This window comes from Siniperca chuatsi, linkage group LG15, assembly GCF_020085105.1.
Source record: "Siniperca chuatsi isolate FFG_IHB_CAS linkage group LG15, ASM2008510v1, whole genome shotgun sequence".
Lineage (NCBI taxonomy): Eukaryota > Metazoa > Chordata > Actinopteri > Centrarchiformes > Sinipercidae > Siniperca > Siniperca chuatsi.
This window is the reverse complement of record NC_058056.1, coordinates 9,809,512-9,834,553: the sequence shown is the minus strand read 5'-3', so window position 1 is coordinate 9,834,553 and position 25,042 is coordinate 9,809,512.

The following is a 25,042-nucleotide window of genomic DNA, read 5'->3' as shown; positions in this document are numbered from 1 at the left end:
GTGATTGGTTTGAAGTGAGGAAGTCCAGAGAAGTACACTTATCCTCTATTTATCTACAGATGGCTATCATGTTGGGTTGCTCAATCCAGCACAGCACAGGGATGTATTTGCTCCACATGCAGTGAAACTGCAGCATTTCTCTTGTAGTGTGCATTATACTGAAGACTTCCAGAGAGTGACTAAATTTAACGTTTTAAAGTCAAACTGAAATTTTAATTCTCACTTTTTGTGTAAGGAAATATAAGCTGCAATGTTACTGCAGCTTCCTTTTGTTGTAAGTCCATAAAGCGCTGCTTGTGTTGACCCCCCCCCCCCCCAATCTGAAGTCACAACTGTGTCAGGGGAATGGGTTTCAAAAGCTATTCGACCGTCTGACAAGCTGTTGTGACGGAGTATAATGGCAACTTAAGCTTTAAATCATTGGTTGGCATTTCCCACGTCGGTGGTTGACTGACATTTCAGAGTCTGCGTTGCTAAGGGACGCACTGTTAACGTCTGTGACGCGCTACTGACTAGAGCATATCTGTCTGTATAGCCCACGAATGTTAATAAAGCCCACATAGAATTGGTTATGTACTATTAGCGATTTAAGACACCTATCCCTTTACAACATTTAACACTTTTGAGGATCCATTGTTCTGTTAAAGCTAGAGTGCAGGACTTTTACATATAAATGAACGTCCGCTACATTCAAGCTCTTGCCAAACGAGTTCACACAATGCTGATTAAGCCTGTCACCGGCAGATAAATCTCTCTGTATTTCGCAGTACACTGAATTTTTAAATCTGGTGTCTGTGACGACATTCCCGCGCTGGCGCACCAGTAGTGATGCGTTTTACATCAACCAGCAATGATTGGTTTGCCAGAGCAGAAGCAGGGAGCAACCCAGAGCCATGTAGAGAGCTCCGCGATCCACCATTGCTGTAAACAAAAGGTCAATTGGAGAGAATGTTTATTATTGAGCATTGTTTATTGTTTATTTTGTTTATTATGATTGTATAGTTTGTGTTAATATGCTTTGGCAACCTTGTATTGTATGCAGTCATGCCAATAAAGCCACTTGAATTGAAATTATATATATATATATATATATATATATATTATTCATTATCTCTCATATCTCTCGCTTCATTATCTCTCGTGTACTTCTTGGGTACTTGCTTTCTCATTGCACCTCTCTCAGCCTCTGTCAGTTGGCTCACTTCTCTTTCTTTGGGTGGGTACTGTCTCTCATGGCTCCCATGGTTGCTCTTGTAGCCAAGCATCTTTAGGATCACTGCTGCTGAGGCGTATATCAGCTAGCTTCTTCTAGGCTAAGTGATGGTACTTCACTTAGCCGTTGTAGTTGGCGTCGGGGTTGCCTTGTATTCATCCTCGCCATGATCAGTCGCTGCCTCGTTCAGCGTGATTTCTCTTGGGGCTTCGTACCCAATCTCTGGTTGGGGAGCTGCGTCGACGGCGACGTCTGAGCCGGCATGTCATGTATTTCATCGTCACTCATCATCATCATGAGGTAGGCAGCAGCGTGAAGGGTCTTGCCTAAGGACCCACACTGGATGATGGTGTGGGTATACATATATATATATATCTATACATATATATATATATATACATATACATATATATATATATATATATATATATATATATATATATATAGATATATATATATGTGGCCTCTGGAGCAACCGTAGCGACGGAGTAGGCTACAGCAACCAGGACTACAACCTAAGAAGCATCCAAGAAAAGTGTCTGATGCTCCAGATGAAAAAGAAACTGTGTTCAGAGGAAGGATTACAGTCAAAAAAAAGAAAGAAAGCGATAGAACACGAGGACAAATACAGATAACCATTGGTGTAGCTTTAGCTTTTCCTTGTTGCAGAGCGCTGAGAGAAGGGACTGAGGGCAGACACAGTTACTGTTCTTGGACAAGTTGGTAAAATATTTGGAGTAGGCTATGTAGCTATTATATTTACTCTACCTAAATAATGGATTATTGTCTTGGAACTGTGGAAATGTCTCTACATTTTTGTAACTATTTCTGAACACGAGCCTGGGGTGAGCTCACTGTAGGCATACATCAGAAGCATGCATCAACAGTGTTTGTGTAATTACTCTCACTGCCAGAAGGGGGAGACAAAAGTTCCACACTCCAGCTTTAAAGGTGGGGTATGCTATTCTAATCCAGTACACGTCTTTTTGTCAAATTCAGCGAAAATCTTCTCAAGGTCCGTTAGCTGTCCGTTCTGTTTGTGCGCTGAAAAAAATCCAGTGTTTGTATTCAGCCCTGGCTCTGTAAATAGCAAATAAACAAAGTGCCCACAGACATTCAGCTTACTTTCTAGTTTGCCAAGATATGCTGTTGTTGTGATGTTAGTTATAGTAGCAGGAGAGTTGTGAGTATCGCTGTCTGGAGCTGCTGTGCTGGCTCAGGGAAACGTCTCGTCCTCTCTGGCTGTTAGCTTCGCAGCAGCAACTGTAGCGGCAGTTTGCTAACCCACAACCTAAATTAGTTACATTACTTGCTGTGTCGTTGTTCGCTCTACAGTATATCACAGTATTTGTCATTGAATTGGATTCCTCCAGAATTGCATACCCCACCTTTAAGTTTGTAATCCAATCAGAAAAAGGAAGCTAGCAAACAAGCTCATTTGCCTAGCTTGCTAGCATTTCCCCTGATTCCCATTAAATTTGACTTTTCGTTTTGTTAAAAAGTTAGCTAGCGTTAGCTGTCTTTCTTTCATGTTGTGGTGATATCAAATGACTAGCATGTCAGAACAGCAACTGGTCGTCCAGTAACCTCAGCCCCCACTTAAGCCCCCTGAAGAACACCAATGTAAGGGCCTCTGCCACCTCAGAGAAAGAAATAAAACATAAACTTCTTATTTTTGATAATTACAATGTTGACCAAAAAAGTTTGGAAGTCAAAACATGCACCGGGATATATACACTGATCTCTTAGCAAAAGTGAATTTTTATTTCACTTTGACTTTAAGGAAATCAGTGTTGTTGTGGTGCTTAGACTCAAACTTCACTGTTGGATGAATACCTAATACTATGAAGATAACAGGAAATATATACACTTTTTGGCAACAGCTATTATGTCGTTTATTTTTGTTATTGTAATCATTAAAACTTTATATCCATGGGAAGCAGAGGGCTGGACATTGGTATGTCAACACTCACCAGCAATATCGTTTCAACTATTTCCTGCAGTTTATTTACTCTGGTGGTGAAATTGAACAAAGGTTAGAAATTTGTCAGAGCTGTGATGTAGGATTCCTAAAACGGTTTGTGCAGTCAAAGTCCCTCCATATTTTTTCTGTTTAATTACTAATCTACATTCATTGGATTACTTTCTGTGATTAAAGGACTAATTAGAAAATGGAACAAGCTAAAGATATGACAAAACAATAACTTGCAGCCAAATGAGGTCTTTTCCCTGTTTGCATTCAGCTATGAATAAATTGTTTTCAGTCAGGTTTAAAAACAGCTGGGGGCAAGCTAACGGTCCTTTGTGTGTGTGTGTGTGTGTGTGTGTGTTTAGTCACTGAATATGCATTTTAAGCTGAATGTAGCATTGATGCGAAGCTTGGCCTGCTCGTTTGTGTCCTTTCTTTTTCTGTGTGACACTGAGCAGTCACCGCTGTGTTTACAGGAGCAGAGCATCTCAGAGGTGTCGCTGCCTGCCACAGAGATTAAATCACGCACACAAATAACCACTTTCACACACACAATAAACACACACACACAAGACAAGACATGCATGAATTTACAACCTGCAATGTTCAGGAATGCAATTTCCACATTTGTGGATGTGAATGAAAGTAGAGCAGACACATGCACACATTTGCGATACACAGAAGTGCAGGTTAAAACACATACATGAGCCTGTATTCACACATTCACACTCGTGAGTGTGAGATTCACACATCATGAGTCATCATAAACAAAAAATCAGCCAGCTCTGAAATGTTCTTATAATAACTGTAAGGCCAAGTAAGGATATTTAACTACTACATAAGAAACTTCAACTTGTATGTGCAGACCAATGCAAGTTTGGCATTAATTGATAGTGTGCAGATGATGAAAAGCAGAGCCAATATTACCACTTTGTTTGTGGTTTAGCCACGCTAGCGGCATGGAACTAGGGATGACAATGTTGGTCTGCTCGTTGGGTCCATCACTTTTGTCCAGATTGAAATATCTCTACAACTATGTGATGGATTGCCATGAAATTTTGTACAGACATTCATGTGTCCAATACTTTGATTTATGACCAAAATACCTGCAAAACTAATAGCCTGAAAAGCCTCAGATGTATTTTGGATTAGTGCTAATTAGCAAATGTTAGCTTTCTAACACACTAAACTAAGATTCCTGCTTAACATTAGCATGTTTGCATTGTCATTTTGAGTCATGATAAACACATTGACAGACTAAACTTCTGCTGCATTTTTATCCTTGATAGTGTTTCATTTTTCACTTTGAAATGTTTTACCAAGTCAGACAAGTTTCACTAACTTAAGAAAGAAAGAGCATCTTACAAATTGACCTACCTATGGGCTGAACACAGGAAGAGGAAGTAGCCTCAAAATGTGTAGTCTCTTTGTTTTTATCCACACCAACTCAGCTTCAAACAGAAGCATCAGTCTTGGACTAGGTTAGAAGTGCTGGCTTCAGTTGAAGTCTCTTTGGTGTGCATGAATAACGTCCTCTGAATGGATCATTGATGAGCAACCAATGTGCTTTTTACGCAATCATGCATTTTATCCAAAGCCCCTTTCAGCACAAGCTTACACGACTATTGAGAACACCATAGCATGTATAATAGATTTATCACTTGTGCTGGACGCTTCTGAAATAGACATTTGGACAAGAGGACAGACAGTATGTGACTCGGCTCTTTCCCTAGCTGACCTCCTGATGCGCCTAGTGATAAAAAAAGATGATCATAAAGCATTTTACGTAAGAAGGAGATTGTGGAGGATTATGACGGTGGCGAATGTACACAGCCTTGCGCATAAACACACCGTTAGCAGTGGAGGACAACAATGCAACAAGGCCACACACACAGATGTGATTTGGGTCAACCAGTAGTGGACCAAGGTTTTAATTCTGTAATTCTAACTAAAACCTGTCTGTCTCTTCTGTGGCATTTACCACGGCTCGGTTCTGCCAAAGGTCACAAACTGAGGACACACTCATCAGTGGGCTGCTAGTTTCTGCTACTGTTTTGGCTCTGATATAAAGAGAGATGAAAGGGAAGAGGGAAGGAGAGACAGAGCGTCTTGTTTCCTCTCCGCCAGTAGAGGAAATACTGCTTGAGCAGGGGTGTGGGAACGCCAAAGCCAACAGCTAGGGGCTCAGTGGGGCGCCGAAGGCCTCCTTGGCAGGATGCAAGCAAAGGGGATTGTGGGAAATTACACGGGATTAGAGCGGGCGTCTAATGCCCTCATCCAGCGGGACATTTTCATCAAGAAACAGGGCTGTTGGACAGGCACAAAGAGAGAGAGTGAGAGAGAAACCTCAGCCGACCCTTTTTTCCAGCTCCCCAGGATTAGACCTTGCAGAAACCTTCTTTCTTCTCCTTTGTGTTGCTTTTGCAAGCTGGCACCTCTTTGAGCAATTGTCCATGCACACGGAAAGAGAGGGGGAGACAATAAAAAGGAGAAGGAGAGCAGTGCGGATGCTGACGGGTGAAAGTCCCGCTGTTTAAGTTGTGATTGGGTTTGTAGGCCTCCACTACCTACTATACCTTCCTTTTCCTTCCTCTCTCCATCCCTCCACATGGGGTTTGTAACATGGTAGCTTTTGAGTCTTTGGGAGTTCCTAGTCCCTGCACAGATCCCCCTGAATAATGAGAGTTTAATGTCAGGCCCTGAACTCATGGGGCAAGTGTTTTTAGATTGGTTCTTCATTCCTAAATCTACACTTCCTTGTTGTTTATAAAGAGAACAGAAAGAACCAAGCAATTAATTCTCAATATACAACCAAAAACACTTCATTTGATAAGTTGGTCAATGCTTTGTTGGTTTAGGATAAACAGAGGCAAAGAGTTATAGTGGTGCAACCCAATCTCGAGTCTAAAAATTGAGTTTCATACTTGTACCACACAGAGGTCGTAGGGGGTTCGTCGGGGTGGATGGTGGGCCATACAAAGCACCGGCCTTTAAATACCTGAGACCGGGTTTTCCGTCACATCCCACATAGTTAGATTTAATCTAAGACACTTCGGTTAAGGATGGTTAAATATTAAAAAAGTAAACATGTTCTGTCTTGTGCCTTGTGTCAGTGTGCTCACATTTTAAATATTTAACCAAAAGACCATTCTTTCCTAACCTTCAGGGAGATTAGCTCGGTTTTTGAGTGTTAAACTCTCAATAAATGATACCTAAAGATGTTCTCTTTTTTGTGTGTTATTTATTTGATCAAAAATATATAATGTTAGAGAAATGCTTAAGATGAGTTTTCAAGTGCTTTAATCAAGTGCTTTGAGTTGCTTAAACATAACATTAAAATTGCTAATCATGCTTTAGTTGCCACGAGTGGATATTGTAAGAAAAACAAATGAAATACGTTGACAGTTATGGCGTCAGTATGCTTCAACAGAAGTATTTGTCAAACAGCTTCTGAAATCTCCTCCAACAACAGAATAGGGATCCAACAATTTCTGTAACTTTCCGAAAGTGACAGTCTGACAAGCGTGGCCGCTTCATGCAGGAATGGCCAGGTGTGCCGATCTGAGACAGTATGCAGGACCTGAACTTCTCTCTCAAAACATACGCTGGTTGGGGGCGCCCTGGTAGCTCACCTGGTAGAGCGCGCACCATGTACTAAGTCCTTATTGCAGCGGCAGCGGGCCATCTCTTCTCTCTCTCTCCCCCTTTCCTGGCTCTCTTCAGCTGATCTAATAAAGTCAAAAAGCCCAAAAAAACAATAAATTAAAAAAACAAACATAATCTGGTGGCGTTTTTTAGCAGACTTGTACTTCAGATGGGGACAGTCTCCGGCTATGATTGTTCTCTGTTCTTTTGGATATCTGTAACCCTGTGAGTGTCCATTGTGAAAGAGCCTATAATGGCTGTTTGTCACTCAGTCAAAATGTACCACCAGTCAGTGCTTTCTCCTCATCTGAACTGCCTGGTCAATAAGGTAAGGGAGTCCATAAAAGTGACAAAAAGAGCTCAATCCCTGCTGCTTTTAAAGACAGGCTGTAAAAGCAGATGCCTTTACTGCCACTTTACTCATCCTAATGATTCGGGACATTATAACACACAGAGGAGAGGGAAAAAAGCAATCCTTTGCATACATTTCCTACAGTTGGCAAGGGTGGAAAAACAGGAAGCCGCTGTCTTTATAAGGCAAAATAAAACCTTAATGGCCTTTTTAATATTTGGGTTGCCAGGTGCTGCCTACTCTGGCATGTATTTTCCCCTTGGCTTTCCTGGGCCTATTCTCTATTGGCCTCTATTGAATGCTGCGGGAGAAGCCACCGAGAGGCCATTCACTAACCTTGTAGTGGTTTACATGCCCATTAAATCAGGCTTAAACAGTGCCTATATAGACATGACTGCTTTGTGTAATTAGTCGTGGAGGGATAATTGCAAGGTCACTGAGTGTTATTGTGTGCAATCTGATTAAAAATCCTTAATTTCTGGCTAGCCTCTAACTAATAAATTGTTAGACCTTGAGGAATAATGGATTAAAAAGGCTTTGCAGAGATATTCAACAAAGCAAATTTTAACCTTTTTTTAACCACAGTTTAAAAAAGAAAAATCTTAAGGTCATTCATCCCTACATCTTATAATTTAACCAGCTTTTTAAATTTGATTTAGTACATCAGAAGATCAGATTACGTCCTTTGATGTTTTTGTGTGCGATTGCTATGAATGCCATATTTCATAATCATACAGAGGATATGTTTGAGATCCACAGCAGAACAAATCAGTAAATCTAACTCCAGAAGACTTCAAAGTCCCATTGAGAGCCGACACCCACAGGATTTTCCTTTTGACTGATGCATTCCAATTATGCTTTAGCCCTCCTCTTTTTCATTTTCTTTTTCATTCATACTCTCTCTCTCTCTCTAAAAATATATCTTAAAATTACATTTTGAGTCAAAAAAATGCAATTTGTGCCCTTTCTACACCGCTGCCCTAATGTCAGATGGCAAAGTCCAAAACTGAATTTGCAAACTGATAAAAGAGGGTACTGTAATCCCACAAACTTATCGTTGAACTAAAATTTAAAATGCTCTTCAGTTTTTGCATAAAAAAAACATAAAATGTAATGCTACTGCAGCTATTACTGCGTAATTTTCCATTTTGAAAAGAGCTAGCATTAGCTGTCTCTTTTCTATGTGTTCAGATGTGGTGATGGAAAACTGTGAGTATCAAAACTCGTTGTGGGTGGTCCTGTAACCTCAGCACTCTGTACGTTAGCCCGTGATTTGAATTACCACCCCTAGTACCTGATGTGTGGAGTAACGTAGGGAGTGCTCAAATCACACATGAGACTAAGCGATGTCTGACACTGACCTCCCAGCTGGTTAACAGCCTGTCTGGCCGTTGGAACTGAAATGATATTACAACCTGTATTTAGTGCCTGCCCACTCAGATATTGCACCAATCAAATTGCAGTCTGTCAGAACCAAAAAATTCACACCTCCTGGAGAACACAGATGCATAAAAATAATAAAACTTAAATTTCTTCTTCTTGGTAATTAGAATTCTGACCAAATAAGTACATAAATCACTGTGCTGTATATACCGATTTCTTCACAAAAATGAATTTTAATGTCAGTTCGAAAAATGTAGCTGGTGAAATAAATTAAATATGAATGTAGTACTGGTACAGTTTATTGTAATCTATGTCTCTTAATGAGCATTTAGTTAAGTACAGCACAGCCTATAAAGCTTTACTTTCACCACCACAGATAGCAAGCTGCAACTGCCAACCAACAGAAACTCGAGGTCACGTGATTCTGGTTTACTAATCCTTCCAAGAATCCAAAATTGCACGCGGCAGGACTTTCCAAAGCAGAACACCACTAATATGGAATAGCCACAAATAAGCACAGGGTACAGACAGTCTCAGTGTTTAAACCCAAAGGCTGTGGTTCTCCTCTGTCTCCTCAGGGCTCAGAGACCCAAAGTCCAGGAACAGCAGAGTCCTTCTGCTCGACCCCACCCTGCTTAGTCCGCTGTCTCCAGGAAGCTTCAAATCCTCTCTACAGTTAGAGCAAGCGGTGTACAAACAGTGATGAATGGCTTGTATTTTATGATGCATAACAAGAGTGATTAGTCAGAGAGCTAATTAGTCCTTTTGACAAGTGTGGGGAGAAACTGCAGGCTTTGTCAGGAAGCTTTTTTCATTTATTGTTTGAACTTAATCTCAAGTAACCCAAGGTGGGCAGAGGAAATACAGAATAGTGGGTTTTGTGTGTAGAGTTTTGTATTTGCCACAAATAACACGTGGTTCTTCTACTTTGTTTAGGTATTTCCCTAAGCCTTCCTAAATTTTCTGATTACATCAGTGACTTGGTTTCTCACCTCAAAACCAGTTTGTTTAGCCATAAGCCACAAGGGGTGTCAAGTGTAAAGCAGCCATAAAATAAACAGTGTAACTTGAGGAGGAATTTTGCCCTGCCAGGTTCACGATGTCAGCGACACAATATTAACTGTTTAGTTAACATACCTCAGTTCTAACACCTTTCATCTACACCTCCTTCTGATATGGGGGGGGGTGTTTCATACATTCAACTCAAAACATGGTGCTTTGCATTGCTGCTTAGCAAGTGAGTCATATTTGTGCAACATTCTCGAGACAGGAAGTGGCACACTCAGCATTGACTTAAAGGAGAATAAAGTTCATTGGTATTGTTACTATGGAGATTTTAATCGGTTGTTACTGTTAAAATAGTAACCAAAAAGTCCTTGTTTTTCATTTAAATGAGCAAAAAAATTGATTAAATTCAATCCAGGAGAGTTTGAAAAGGTAACTTCACACACAGCCACCAGTGAGTGCACTAAATATACAGATTTTCCAGTGAAAAATCAACATTGTCACAGCTGGCAGGCTATTTGTACTTCCCCTGACAACAGTCCAGCTTCATAAACAATGTTGCATTACAGCCGCTGCCCTACAACTCACAAACACACACACACACACACTCACCCTGACACACACCCACACACACACACACATTCACAGTGCACACATGCACATGCACCAGTCCACTTGTTTGCATTCCCTGCTGCATGACATCACCACCCGGGGTCAATACCCCACAAGCCGATTGGTTGGCTGCGGTGGAATTGCTGATCAGGTCCAAAGATCACAAAGTCGTGCCAAGAGGTGACATCAGCGTGTGGAGCTTAGCCAATGGCCGAGAGATGCCTGGATGACTCTAAAGCAACATCCTATTTACACACACACACCCACACATACCCACAGACACTTACACAAAGCAAAGCAGCTTTCAGCAAATGCAACGTGCGATGTGGCCCATCTCTCCATCCAGCTGATATGTTGAAGAGGATGTGAAGCAGCTGAGAGTAAGCTGTGTCATAAATAAAAAATGTGCTGTAGTTGAGCTTTGGTTCTCTGTTTCTTATTGACTCTCATTTCCACTATTTATGATGACTTGACAGTATGACAGTGTGGTGTGCTTTCACCCCCAAAACACATTTCTATAGTGTGTGTATGTGCCAGCATGCATGCACTGTAGTGTATGACTGCTTCTACTGCTTTGCAAAAAAAAAAAAAAAAAGGATTTTTCAAAAGGAACAGATCACTGCGAGCAGATTTTGTTCCCATCTTTCATGTCATACATCTAGTAATTGTGTTTCATGCAAGGTTATTATTGTTAACAAAAGCTAACCAAATAACGAAAACTAAATGTGAAAAAACATTTTTGTTAACTAAAATAAAAATAAAAGCAAGGCTTTACAAAAAAAACGATAACTAACTGAACTATATTGTGTGTTTACAAAACTTTTAAAACAAACAAACATTATAGAGAAAATGTCCTTGGTTTTCGTCTTTGTCAATTTATTTCATACTACACAAGCCTAGTATTTCAGTATTTCAGGTGGATATGAAATTTATCTTCCAATTTTTTGTGGTCCGTGACATGTTGCCAATCCGTCCACACCGCGGCTGGCATCATGGCGGCGGCGAAAGTCTGGAGAAAGCACCATTTGGGATTAGTTAGAATACGACTGTGTCACAGATAAAAGTGCCTTGTACTAGTGGAAGGTGATAAAATATGTGAAACATTTCTCAAGGGGAAAACACCCACGAATCTGAAAGTCCTTCTGATAAAAATCCCACAAGAAAGCTAACCTAGGTTACCTTAACAAGATAAGGGAGAGCGTCCAGCCCCCCTCCCCCGAAAGAGAAGCTACTGTTAGATCCAGACCAGGCAGTACGAATGTGCTGTACTGTAGTCTGATGTTTTGTTTTTATTACGCAATGCTTTTTCTGACCTTTTTGAATCTGACAAATACCCCATATTACAAATAAAAACTAACACTACAGCTAATAAAAACTAATAAAAATGCAAAACTATAATAACCTTGGTTTCACATTATGTGCTTTGCTATTTCTTGACCGGGGGCAGTGACTTCATGGAGGCAACCAGCAGAGACAGAGCCAGGCTAGCTATTTCCCCATAGAAGTCTATGAGAAGAGGACCCTACCTCTCACTTGATTTATTACCTCAGTAAACACTTTCCTAATGAGTTCTTCTTTAATACAGCATGATGTTCAATTTGTAAATTAGGGCGAACCAATGGGTGATATCGCAATAGCTACGTCCACTTCTTTTATACAGTCTGGTAGACACGAGAGTGGTATCAATCAAGATTTTCCAAAACTTCAAACTATGCCTTCAACACACTGTTAATGGGCAAGTTATCAGTCTCTTCAAGCAGAAATCTACATATGTGGGGGGTGGGGGGAATACAGTTGATGTTTCTGTGTGTATGTGTGTGTGTGTACTTTGCCCTGTTATGCTTCTGCTGAATGAATGAAGTCTAAACCACCAAGAAAGACATTATGAGTGAGTCACCTCTTGATTGGCAGCCCTGCTTATAAGTTTGCTGCTCACAAGCCAGTTCCTGGAAAAAAACACGATTCAGCTCAAAGTGGGTCTGTTTTCCATCCAATGCTGTTTGATTTTTCATTAGGAAAAGAAAAACTCAATCCCCCCTCAACATGACATTGATGAATCATTTGTCTTTGAAACGGTGGTTAACAAACTTTGACTAACCAGACTCCTGGAGAGCTTCCCACAAAAACTCCCAGGGAGCACAACAGGAGGCCACGTTTGCTGCTTTAGCGATGTGGATAAAAGCCTGTCCCAGCGGCTCCTGTAAGACTCCACAAAGACTCTTGGGGTTAAGCCTTCTCTAAACTTGAATGTGTTTGGAACAAAAGGCCTAGATGCTACTCAGCCATACTGTTTTACTGACTGCTGACAATGAGCTGTCCGCTATATGACAAAGACAGGATCATCATTTTTTTTTCCATGCCTAAGAATCTTTCCAATTTAAAATAATGAAATCTCTGACCTGAGAGTGATGAAATTCATAAGTCCTTCAAAAAACATTTTTGCTGTTGAAACACATATTTAAAAAGTGACACTTGACATTTGGGGATTTTGGTAAGCCAGTGGGTGCTTTCTGTCCCTCTCCTCTGATACAACAAGGAAAGATTAAATTGTCTGTTAGTTTAAACCTAGGGGCTTTTTACTCTTAGTCGTAGCTGAATATTTCCCCAAGTCTTTGTCACAGAGAAGGCTGGGAAGGTAGGGAGTTTTCTTGCACCTACTACTGTACCAAACTAAATACCACCATAAAGATGGACAAGAAACACACTTCCTCTTTTTGCTTTCGGTTTCCTGTATTTTTCACTGTTCGACAGTGAGCAAGTGCAATACAAAACCTTAAAACAGAAAGATACATTTGTTCATTAGGTGGTGACATTTTGGCCCACATTTCACAAGACCAGTCATTGTTGAGCACTGAGGGAAGCACAGTGTGTGGTAAGTCACGGATGGGTAAATGCCAAGGCTTAAGAGTAGGCTGCTGTTAGTCACTGTACATTACTGTGAACATGTCTGACTGGCACCAATTCCACTGTACAAGAAGGTGTTTGAAATCCCATCAGACGGTCCAATCATGTCTCACACACATTCATATATAGACACAGTCCTATAGTTAACTCAACCCCCGTCCTCCTTCTTTGCAGACTGGTTTGCCTGGTGATAGATGGTTTGGTTGGCAGGCACTAGGGGAGGAGTCTGTGTGTCCTCTTGTGTGCTTGGCAAATAGGCTTTGAATCAGCTTTCTGGCATTGAACTTGGTGGTGGCTGCAGAGGAGGGTGAAGCTCCTCTGACAGCTCAAAGGCAGCAGGAATCTGTTAATACCAGTGGACTAAAACTAACTAGCTTGCCTAAAAAGAAACTAATTTTCAGTTATTTTGTAATATTTTTCTTTTTGTAAAATATATCCAATTTTCTAGGGAGATGCTTGACACCAAAACAGAGCAAAACGGATCCTCAACATAGGACTTACATTCATCAGGTGACCAGAGACACAACTCCAAACAAATGCTCATGTTGCTCTGTGTCTGCCTAACGTATGGCACATCAACTTAAAAGCTGATAATATGTCAGTGTTGTATTTACAGTTTGTTTCCCAAGCCCCAAATCATGCAATCATCATGTAATGCAGGTTAAAAGTATAACGCCAGTGTATTCTTTGTGTTGCAATTAAAGTCTATAGCTATGTTAAAATGTTGCACAAGTCTGAAGCGAATTTCTCAAATTTTGGCAAAACAACAAGAAACAACCTTCATACAAACATTCAAAGATGTAACAAGATAACATATTAAACAAGCACAAGTTCCTGTGATACATTGTGGCATTTCATTGCTTCTTCTGACATGGCATTTGTGTTTTTTTTAATGAATGGATTTGTCTCCTCTGATGTTTACCCCATGGTGTTCAGCCACTATTGTGATAAAGAGGTGGGTCACATGCTATGAGGAGCCCTGCTCTTTATATTCTTCTTTATATTTTTTTTCTGGGCTTTCTGATGGAGGGGAGGCCTGTAACACTGAGTGACAGCGTGACTTGTTTTTATTAAATGTTGCATTTTTTGCATCTTCTGTTTTTTGATATACCAACTTTTCTATCTCAGCCAAAACACTGATATTTAGTTTCAAACTTCTGGCATTTCCACTTAAGTTTTGTTATATGCAAATTGAAAATGTGCAGAAAAACAGATGGATGGAAACATACATTACAATGAGTCTTAGCCCATTGCTGTTTGCACTCAAAAACTCACAGTCTGTTATATTGCAAGTGCACCTTATCTAGTGGAAATCATAGGCCCCCATTATTTTCAAAAATCTATTAAAACAGCTTGCAGAGACATACTGCTGCACTGATGAACATAATCCATCACTGTAAATGAGACAACTCAATTTGTTCCTCACATTTTTCCCCAACATGACTTTATAAGACAACATTGATTGCAGATTTAATCCTGTCAACAGCAGTTTCATTCTGCCAGAAATGAATAAGAACAGGTTACTTAAGATCTCCTGTCTTATTTTGTCACGTTGCCTCTTCTCTGCCACCAAAAGTATATGTACCAGTGGGAACTAATTGAAAAAAGAAAGAAAAACTAGTTATATTAAGTGTGGTAATTAGCAGCTTGGTGAAGTTCTGTTAGGAGAAATTACGAGTTGTCTCGTTTAACATGATGGATGGCATCAGTTAGTACAGCACTCTGTCTCTGCCAGGTGTTTTTAATGGATTTTTTTAAAACAATAAGCCTGACTTCCTGGATACCAAACAAACCTGCAGAACAGACAGTAGTTGGTAGTTTCTGAAAAATGCATGGTCGGTTTAGAAAAAAAATATTCCCTCTGTAAAACACTATTTAGTTTGTCTTGATGGTACTTGGAATATAATGTTTTTTACAGGTTTGTTTCTTTTTTCTTTTTTTTTTGTTGTAAACCACTTTGTGACATCTGCTCTAGAAAGTTTCTGCTTAAACTTATTATTATTATTATTATGACGTTTATCAAAAGTATTTTTTTCCACACTTAGATAAGCATTGGGATACCTTCAGGCAACTGACCATTATATTATAAACTGGTTGGTGCACCTGATGTTTTTGGCACCACTACAATAAACTTTTTATCTGTTTGGTGATACCAATAATACGATTTTATCTGGAGTGATTAACTATGTGCTAGAGCTGCACTGTAAAATATTTACTAAAACACACTGCAGTCATCGCTCACCTCAAATGTTCTTTAAGTCATGAGAGTGATGAATGTTTCCCAGGGAGCTGATTTTTTACTCAGTGCTAAGAGGGAAAGGGCCTGCAGCTCTGCAGTGGCAACTGGGATGGCTTTGAAAATCCCAGCCTATGCATAGGGATATAGGGAATAGTATTATTGGCTCAATGTACCATACATAAATACCATAAATATCATATTGGCAGTCAACAGAGCAATCTCCATGGGTTTTAAGGTGTTGCAGGAATCTCGATGGCATGAATTTTTACATGATAGAATGAATATGTGGTTCTTGTCAAGTGTCCCTGTGTGTTTTCACAGAATGCTTCCCAATTCTGAAACTACATTTAAGCCTCAATTGTTGTGAGGGTGTGTTGTTTCAGGTAACGGTGAGACATGAAATACAATCCAAGAAGTCCAGTTTGAGTAAGAATTCATGAATGATTCAGATTCATGAATGTGTGTTTGTGGGAATGTCATTCGTTTTGTAGATATTTGGTCATTATCCAAAGAATTGGACAAATTGAAATTTAGACCTGATGATGGTGCTAGATGAATTGTTAAGGGATCAGCAAAGTAAATATAATTCATCCTGAAGGGAACATAAATGTGAAGCAAACAGTCGAGACACTTCACTTGAAACTACAAATGTCATCCTCATGGTGGATCTAAAGGAAAAGTGAGGGGATCAATGAATGGATTCCCTGTAAGGTAATCATGAATGTCTGTACCAAATTTAATGACAAATCTATTCATTGAGTTGAGATATTTCAGTCTGGACCAAAGTGGCGGACCAACCAACCGACAGACTGTCATTGCCATCCACGGAGCCACACCGTTAGTGTGGCTAAAAATAAAAACAGAAAGCAAACCGTAGCACAACACTTTGCTCTCTATTACACTAAGACACATTGAGCATTTTTGTGGTTTTATTTATTTTCGAAATACATAACGAAACTGGCTTCAGCAGTTCCTCAATAATTCTACTCTGTTCCTCTGACTCACTTCAAAAAGTCCGGGGCAATTGTTGCAGCAGAAATTGGGTATTTTAGTGGTTCTCCACCTGAGAGAGAGAGGGGGGGGAAAGACCTGTGGGGTTTCCATCAGCCTTGATCTGACCAAGCCAGCTGTCAGGTTTCTTCTGCCTGTCTCAATGGCTTTATTCACATCTCAGGGGATTTGATACAACTCTCCTTTCCTACTCTTGGTGAGACTCTTAGGCCCTGTTTATACCTGGCATTAACATGCGTCTTGGGTGATCCGATCACAAGTGGACAGCTCCAAGTACGTCAGTTCACACCTGGCATTAGAATGCGTCTCCACATGTGTCTTGAGTGACCACTTGTGATCGGATCTCACTTCCCCGCTCTATATGCAAATCAACACGTACATCATTTATATGTGCAAAGACCAAATGCGTTGTTGTTTTTAACCTGACTTTGATGAATTTGCTGTCTATCAGACCACAAATGAGACAAGAAATGGGTTGGAAAAACGATAGACGCTGCCAGAGCGGGGTGTTTCTGGGGGCCGAGCCTCACTGATTACTGTACAAAAACAAAACTTTATAACTTAATTCGCTGATTTTGGTGAAACTGGATCATATTTTATGGAGAAAATATTTTCTGGTTTTCCCTCTGATGTCCTCCAGTTGTTCTGCCTCAACTCTCAGTGATTTAATGTTATGGAGTTTCCTGATGGACAGATAGCTTTACTTGTTGTTAAAGTAACCGCTAACTAGCTGCTGTTAGCTAGTTAGCTCAGTTAGCAGTCGTATTAGCTTTAAAGCTTAAATAAAGCTTTACTAGCTTTAAACCTCCTCCTCCCAGCGGCCCAAAGCTCCTAAACACCAACACTCCCCCTGTGCTCCGAGCTCCCAGTCTGGGCAGAGTCAGCTAGGGTTAATAGGACCGCTAGCTGCACGTCTAACTGAGGTGACGGCAGTACAGTTAGCAGCAGTTAGCGGTTACCAGTCTATGACAGTTATTTTAGCAACAAGTAAATCTATCTGTCCATCAGGAAACTCTGTAAATCACAGAGAGTTGAGGCAGAGCAGCTTGAGGACATCAAACAGTGCATTTCATGTGTACTCCATCAAAGAGAATCCATTTTGCTTGTTGTTGCGGCTTCTTCTTGATGTTTGCACTTTAATAGGACACCATTGGTGCGTGAATCGCTTACGCAGAGGACGTTAGTTGGGTGGGCGGTCCTTCAGTGTGGCCCAGGACATGTTTGCGTACACACTGCTAAAAGAATGTGGCCATATGTGGCCCAGACCACCTCCGAATGCGGTCTGAGCGATCAGATCTCGATCCGTCCTCTATGCGTCTTGGGTGCATTCACACCTGTACTTAGAGCTGTCCACCTGTGATCGGATCAACCAGGATGCATGTTAATGCCAGGTGTAAACAGGGCCTTACACAGTTCCACCGTAGTTGATGTCATGAAGCCATAAACAAGCTCTATAGGGAGTATGATATGACTGTGGGAAGTGACAGCTATTTGTGTGGTTATATTGTGAATAGTTTATTTTAACAGTAGTTGGCAGAGTCAAAACACAACTGCGTGTTTTTGTATTGCACTGGAATTCAATCTAAGCTGCAGTACATGGGCCTGTGCTTTCCAGCAGGCTTTGACATCGAGAAGGCAGCGCAGTGTTTTGACAGCTTTCAGATTGATGGAAAGAAAATAAGGGTGAGAGATGGGAAAGGAAAAGGGAGTGGGGGGAGGTGGGTGTGGCAGAGAAGGAATCCTGGGCTGCTCAGTGTCACACTAGGGAGGACTGCAGGGATGGGGGAGGTTAGAAGGACAAGCTTATCAGTGTGTTTGTGAAGATAGAGGGGAGCAGCCTGGCTGCATGAACCACAACAGGATGGAGAAGTAATCCAAATAGAAGAGATACACTGAGGAGCTTGTGGAAACACATGCGTATAATATGTACTGCAGTGTTGATTTTGGCAGCTATAGCTTTAGATTTAGTCTTAGTCTTAGTCTTTAGACAAAAATGCTTATTAGTTTTAGTGACATTTTAGTCATTTTTATCCTTTATAGTTTTAGGTTAGTCGATTAATATGCCTATGGCCTTAGAGCCAAGAAATCATACACAAATATCTTCCAAATAAATTGCTGTGTAATCTTATGAACAACAGTTTGACAGTAAGATAGTAATTGCAATGCATGTTCAGGGCTTGCCATTATGCTTTATCTGGTAAGGACAAGTAAAACGTTACAGCAGCAACACGTGACACATTGGGGAATAGGTCTGAAAAGCCAACGTGGTTGTTCCCCATATGTTTTACTCGAACAGACAATATATGATAAAGCATTTCACTTGTCCGAACAAAAAGTTTACCGGTCCCAGACGAGTAATGTTAATTGTCAAGCCCTGCATGATTTCTCTCACAAGCTTTGAAACTAGCGAACTTAGCTAACACATTAACCCAGCCAACGTTAGCCTGGAAGCCAGGCTCATTCCTTAATTTGCTACCGCAAACGAGAAACGAGAAGAACTGGCTTCCAGCCAGGCTAAGCCAATATGGCTTGCTAGCAAATTTACCACAAGTTGACACTGCCCAGTAACATTGACTTAACGTTAGCAAACCTATATACTTAGTTAACATTAGGACTTACAGTTTACCGTGGCATAAATATCAGGGTGGTGAGCCTTTAAGTGTCTCTTCAGGTTGGTTGTATTCTTCCCACCTAAGTTGTAGCCACAGGGCGTCTCTCCGTCTCTCGTTATAGTGCATTGTGTTTTCCTTTCTGCTGAATTATAAATAATAAAAAGTGCGTCCATAGATCTATTCTTTTTTTCCGACCAAACCCTTTTTGTGCTAAAGCTATCACGTTGTTGTTATCAAACTCGCTGTCAGTTTGGGACAGCATCTGCACACGTCACATCAATCTGCACACGTCAGTCAATAACAGGGATGCATTGTTTATATTTTGACAGACAGATTAGACACACAATTAGAGGAAAATATAATGCATTTTTTTAAATGTCCGATAGCCCACTACTAACATTTTAGTCCCATCATGTTTCGTCAGCGAAAACAAAACGTCGCTGAACATCGCATTTTTCGTCATAGTTTTTTTCGTTAACGAAATTAACACTGATGTACTGTACCTCCAGCCCGGCTGTCTTTCTGTCTGTCTCTCTTACACACATTATGTCGAGTAACACTGCAGAAAGGCTTGGGGTGTATGGATATTTAATTAAACACCCCCACTCTCATCCTCCGCCAAATCTGCTCACTAGCAGTCCAATGGAGGAGGAAGAGGAAAGTAGGGCACGTCTGCAGATTTAATGAGGCAAAAAGCGCTGTATGACAAGCTTATGTTTTCTCCTCCAGAAGAGCTACTCTCTTCAAAAGACAGACTCCATTCTCTTCTGACATACAGCGATAGAATTATTGAGGCCCATCTCATACGATTTCTTTCAATTGTAAAACGTGGATTTTTGTGGATACTTCACAGTAGGATGGAGGCCAGAGAAATGAGTCCCATCTACTGCATGTCACCGCAATCCCGTTTGATCATTTTTAGAGTGTAATCCCATTGAGTAGGCTTACAGTGCATTACATCTCAAACCCCTTTTCATTTCACATGTGTATTAGGCTGAGCCACAATGCTACGTTAGGGGACAATTATTCAGACATCATTAACTCAAGAATTCTCCTCATATTTGGGATCTGCAGGGGAAAAAAATACAAAAACTGACAAAAGGAGGAAATCGAACTGCTCCAATTAGCATAAAGTGCAAAAGTGACAACAAAAGAAGAAGTTTTCAGATGATCATTAGGCCTGAGGGCAAACCAGCCTGAGGGGCTATAGTACTAGTCCCTATATGGCTTTCTCTGATCCAACCACAGAGCTCTGAAACACACTCTATTTTAGTAGAGATGTGCTCAAGCTTATTTCACCTGGGGGGATTGTGGTTGCTAAAACAGGGGCACACACTCACGCCGACCCTTTGGTATTGCTAAAAGAACACACCCACATTCAAATAGGCACAAATGTAAATACTTCACAGCAAGTGCACATACTTAAGAAGTAGTTTGCACCAGTCCCAGTGAAGAATCGAGACAAAAAGGACAGCCATGTATCCTGAAACAGCTGAATATGTGGCTAATTACATCTTGAGGTAGGTCACTGCTCATATTTGTGCTCCCTCATAAGACCTTGTTTACCGTTGGCAGCAGATTTTACACCAAGTCATTGTGTCTCTAATTGAGGACATGGGTTGTTTTCAACAAGGTTGCCATGTTTTACTGGTGGATGTTAATTTGTTTGTCTACATTCTTACTGCAGGTAATCACAGTGTGACACTGTGGTTTGTGGTCAGGGTGACATTAGTTAAAATAAAAAACGAAAGTTTACTGAGATTTTTTTTAGGCAGACATGTTTGAAAATTAGAAACTAACAAAATATTCTCACCATCTTCAGCTTCAGTCCTGCCTTTGATTTTTGATTCCTACATTCCTTACGTCTTCTGTGTCTCAGCAGTTCTTTGAAAACATCCCTGCTTGAAATGTAACAATAGCCACAAACCAGTGCTGCTACATAAAAGCCCAATGTTTCTTTTTCCATCTGTATGTCAAAAAAGGCCTAATCAATACGTGTGTGTGTGTGTGTGTGTGTGTGTGTGTGTGTGTGTGTGTGTGTTTCCCCGTCTCAGTCTGAAATGAAAAATGCATCTTATCACGTCGACTTTAAAAGCGTCTGTCATTTTCACCCTGGGTGAGCTGGAAGAGGAGGGGACGCAGGTAGCGAGGCAGATGGAGAGAATGAAAGATGGATCCTTGTTCAGAGTGCATTTGATTGCTGTCTGATTACAGCTGCTCCTGGTGGGACGGGTTCAGACTTACTTTTACAAACACACACACACACACACACACACAGAGTTCATCAGAGGTCTGCTGAAATCAGATAGCTAGACATCGCCATCATAGTTGGGACATGGTCACGGGCGCTCATACAGAATGCACTCAAACATTCACAAAGGCACTAAGGAAAACAACTGGAGACACGCTGAAGTGTGTGTATGTCTGTGCTTTCCTAGCAATAACGTTTTGATGTAATGTATTCAGTGCCTCATGAGACTATACGAGTGGAAACACTTGACTTTCTCATACTAAAACTGCATGCATATTCTATACCATGAAACTGGCTCTTGGTTTTTTGTGTTGCCAGTGGTTTTATAATGGCTTTCTGCTTTGGATGGATTGAGCGTCTCTCATCGGGAGGAGATGGAGGAAAGGAAGGATGTGTGTAGAAGAGAGAGTGCAGCCAAGCGGGCCTCATGGGGTGGGGGTGGGGGTGGGGGGGGGGGTGGTGTGTGTGTGTGTGTGTGTGTGGTGTGTGTGTGTGTGTGTGTGTGTGTGTGTGGGGGTCTGGGGCCCACTTCCATACCATCGTATCCTAAGGCATCCCTCTAAAGTTACCCACTGTCTGTGGCTGTGGCCAGCGGGTCTCACATCACCACGTTCATTAAAGCACCGCTGTAACCAGATAGCCTTAACTGGACCCACATAACCATCATATTTTGGTCGCCATGTATGCAGTCACACACACACACACACACACACACACACACACACACACACATACACTGTTCCTCTTCATGTGCACCTCTTCTCCTTCATCTCCGTTTACCACCTCTAATCCTCTTCCCCAATACCACAGTACAGGCCGGTTTATTGCAGGTCCGGTGTGGTTAATGAGAGATGTGAGGTGCCAGCAAGGTAAATAACTTATCGCTAGCATGAGCTGGCACTGTGACAACACCGCTAATGCTGGCCTGTGTATGTGCTGGGTGATTTACTTCATGAGAAGTTAACTGAAAAAGAGAGAAAGGAAACGGGTGAAGGAGAATAAGGGGAGTTAATTTTCTTTTGTTAGCCTATGAGTCATACCGGGAATCTTTGTTGCTTCCTGTCGTTATACTCATGTTCAAAATCACAGGCATCAACATCCTTCAATCTCCTAAAATTAGACTGAAAAATGTAAAGTCGTTTCAGTGCGCGTGCCCTTGCCTTTATATCTATGATTAAATAGGGCCACACAGCTAGGAAATAAGTACACTGAGTAATGCTGTGGACGTATTCATTTTCTGTCTCTGCCTCCCTCTCTTTCTCCTCTCCTCCTTGAAGGAAGCCTCGTCTGAGCCTGTACGAGCCCCTGTACGTGAGGCGCTACTGGAGGCCGGAGCTGCCCAGTTTCTCCACCCCGCACCAGGGGAAGGGAGGGTACTGGTGGAGTCCCCAGAGGTACCAGGAGGTGGGGTCTACATGGAGGGACACACACCGACGTCGGGTGGTCTTTCCTGGGAACACCGGCTTCTCCGACGTGCCCTCAAGTCTGAATGCGGGCTACTGCCACCTCCACCCCACCTTGGTGTGAGTGGACCGCTACAGATAGGCTTGTTGGGGGTTACAAGCGTACCTCCCTGCATGCGTGTGTGATGGCATTGAGCTCCATGTTCCTGAGAGGTCTGCTTTTGACGAGCCTCTTCTCAAGGAGAAGTTGGTTGTCAGCACTCTGGGAGAAGCAGACGACAGACCGGTTAGTACTCAATCAGCACTCCACCGGCTTATCAGAGGCCAGGCGTGGAGCCACAGTCAGGAGCTCTCCTCACGCTGTCACCCTGCTTGTGTGTCACCAAGGCCACATCGTCACTCAGGGGCCATTAGGCCTGTCAGAAAGCATGCATGCCTGTGGTCGTCACTAATGTATAATATCTTCCAAATAGGAGTTTTAATGTAGAGAGAACCTGGAAGGAATGTAACAGAATATGTTTATAGTGTTCTTTGCTTTGAGCAAAATGTTAACATCAGCATGCTAACATGCTCACAAGGAAAATGCTAACTTGCTGATGTTTAGCAGGTCTAATGTTCACCTTTCCTAATTTAGCATGTTAGCATGCTAACATTCGCTAATTAGCGCTAAACACAAAGTCCAGCTGAGGCTGATGGGAATGTCATTAGTTTTGTCATAAAAAGTATTGGCGAAATCAAAATTCTGACCTGATGATGGTGGTAGATGAAAAGTCAGGAGATACTTACTCCAATTTATCCCCTGGGCACCATGGATATCTGTACCAAATTTCATGGCAATCTATTCAATAAAGGTTGAGACATTTTACTAAAATTCACAAATGCCAACCTCATGGTGGCAGCTAGCATGGCAAAAAAAAAAAGAGAAAATAGAACATGCATTTTAATCATTAAATTACAGTATTTCAAATTAACTCCACCTCAGCCAGATAAGAAACTAAAATGCTGCTTACTCATAAATACATCAGTAATAATAATCCAATAATACTAGAAAATATAAATATAATACTGAGAGGGGCTATTCTGACTTGATAAGGAATAATTTTTATTTCACTATTATATTTTCAGAGAAAATGAAATGCAAAAATGACAATTCCCACTAAAACTCATATCGCAATCGGAATATTTGTCAAAATAATCGCAATATGATTTTTTTCTGTATGTCATTCAGCCCTAATATATAGTGTAAACATTTTTAATGCACTTTAATTTGTGGTGGAATATGTGTACACTGTGGTATTGCTACTTTTACTTAAGTAAAAGATCTAAATATTTCCACCACTGTACTTACTGTACATCCCCACAACCACTCCTACCACTTAAATCCATCACATCACAGTATCTACACTGACCCCTATATTTTGTCTGTCACTAAAGTGTCTATTCCCTACCCTCCCGTAACCAACCCAATATACAATGCATATAAATATCCTCTACCCCTCCAGCTACTCCACCTCACACCCACTTCCCCCAGGAAGCTGATAACCAAGAGGACTCTGACCTAAATGGGCAGAGTAATGGTCTCCACGCCCCAGAACATCTTGTTGTCATGACAGCAGAATGGTTGTGGTTGTCTGGGTGTTCCCTCACACTGATCTGATTTTTGCCGTTCTGTCGATTGAGGCGATTGGTTTAAAAGCAGTGGAAGGAGGTATGGGGGATTAAGAGGTGTGATATACTAGTGGGTCTGAGGGAGGGATACGAAACAAGTGAGGTGAATCACACAAAAAGGCCTCCCCTCTGGGGAAGGGAGACAGAAAGAAAGAGGAAACGATAGAGAGCGGAAGAATAAGAGTACAAGAAAGAGAGAGAGAGAAAGTTGGGACCCTGAGAGAAAGAAAAAAAAGGTGATGTGATACAGGCGACGCCCAGGAGAGTTCAGGAAGCAAAGGAGAAAGATAAAGAGAGACACTTAAAATGGAAAGAGGTGGTTTGAGTGAAAGGGAGAAAGATTGATGGTCAGGGGGGAAAAAAGAGTGAAAAAAAGGAAAGAAGTGGAAAGAGAGAAAAAAGCCAGGGGGCTAATGGGCTCGTGGCTAATCAATCCTGAGTGATGGCCACTTTAGAATGGGTCAGGATGACAGATGGAGACCATCCCTCTGCTTTAGCTCTCCCCTGACTCCCCGGCTCCTAACTCACCACGCAGGAACACATCAACACCCACCTTGCCGATCCCCCCGCCTGGAGGGCATCGGACATCACGTACATGTAACACGCATACGGAGACACACTTGGCCCAGCCAGGGTCCGTCACATCAGCCAATCCATTTATCATGTGAGAAACGGCCATATCAGGGGTCCATACTGTTATTCCTGACATGAATGAGTTTGAATGAGCGTGGCATCAGTTGTAGATTGATTCTCCATAAGGATTGATTGGACTAAA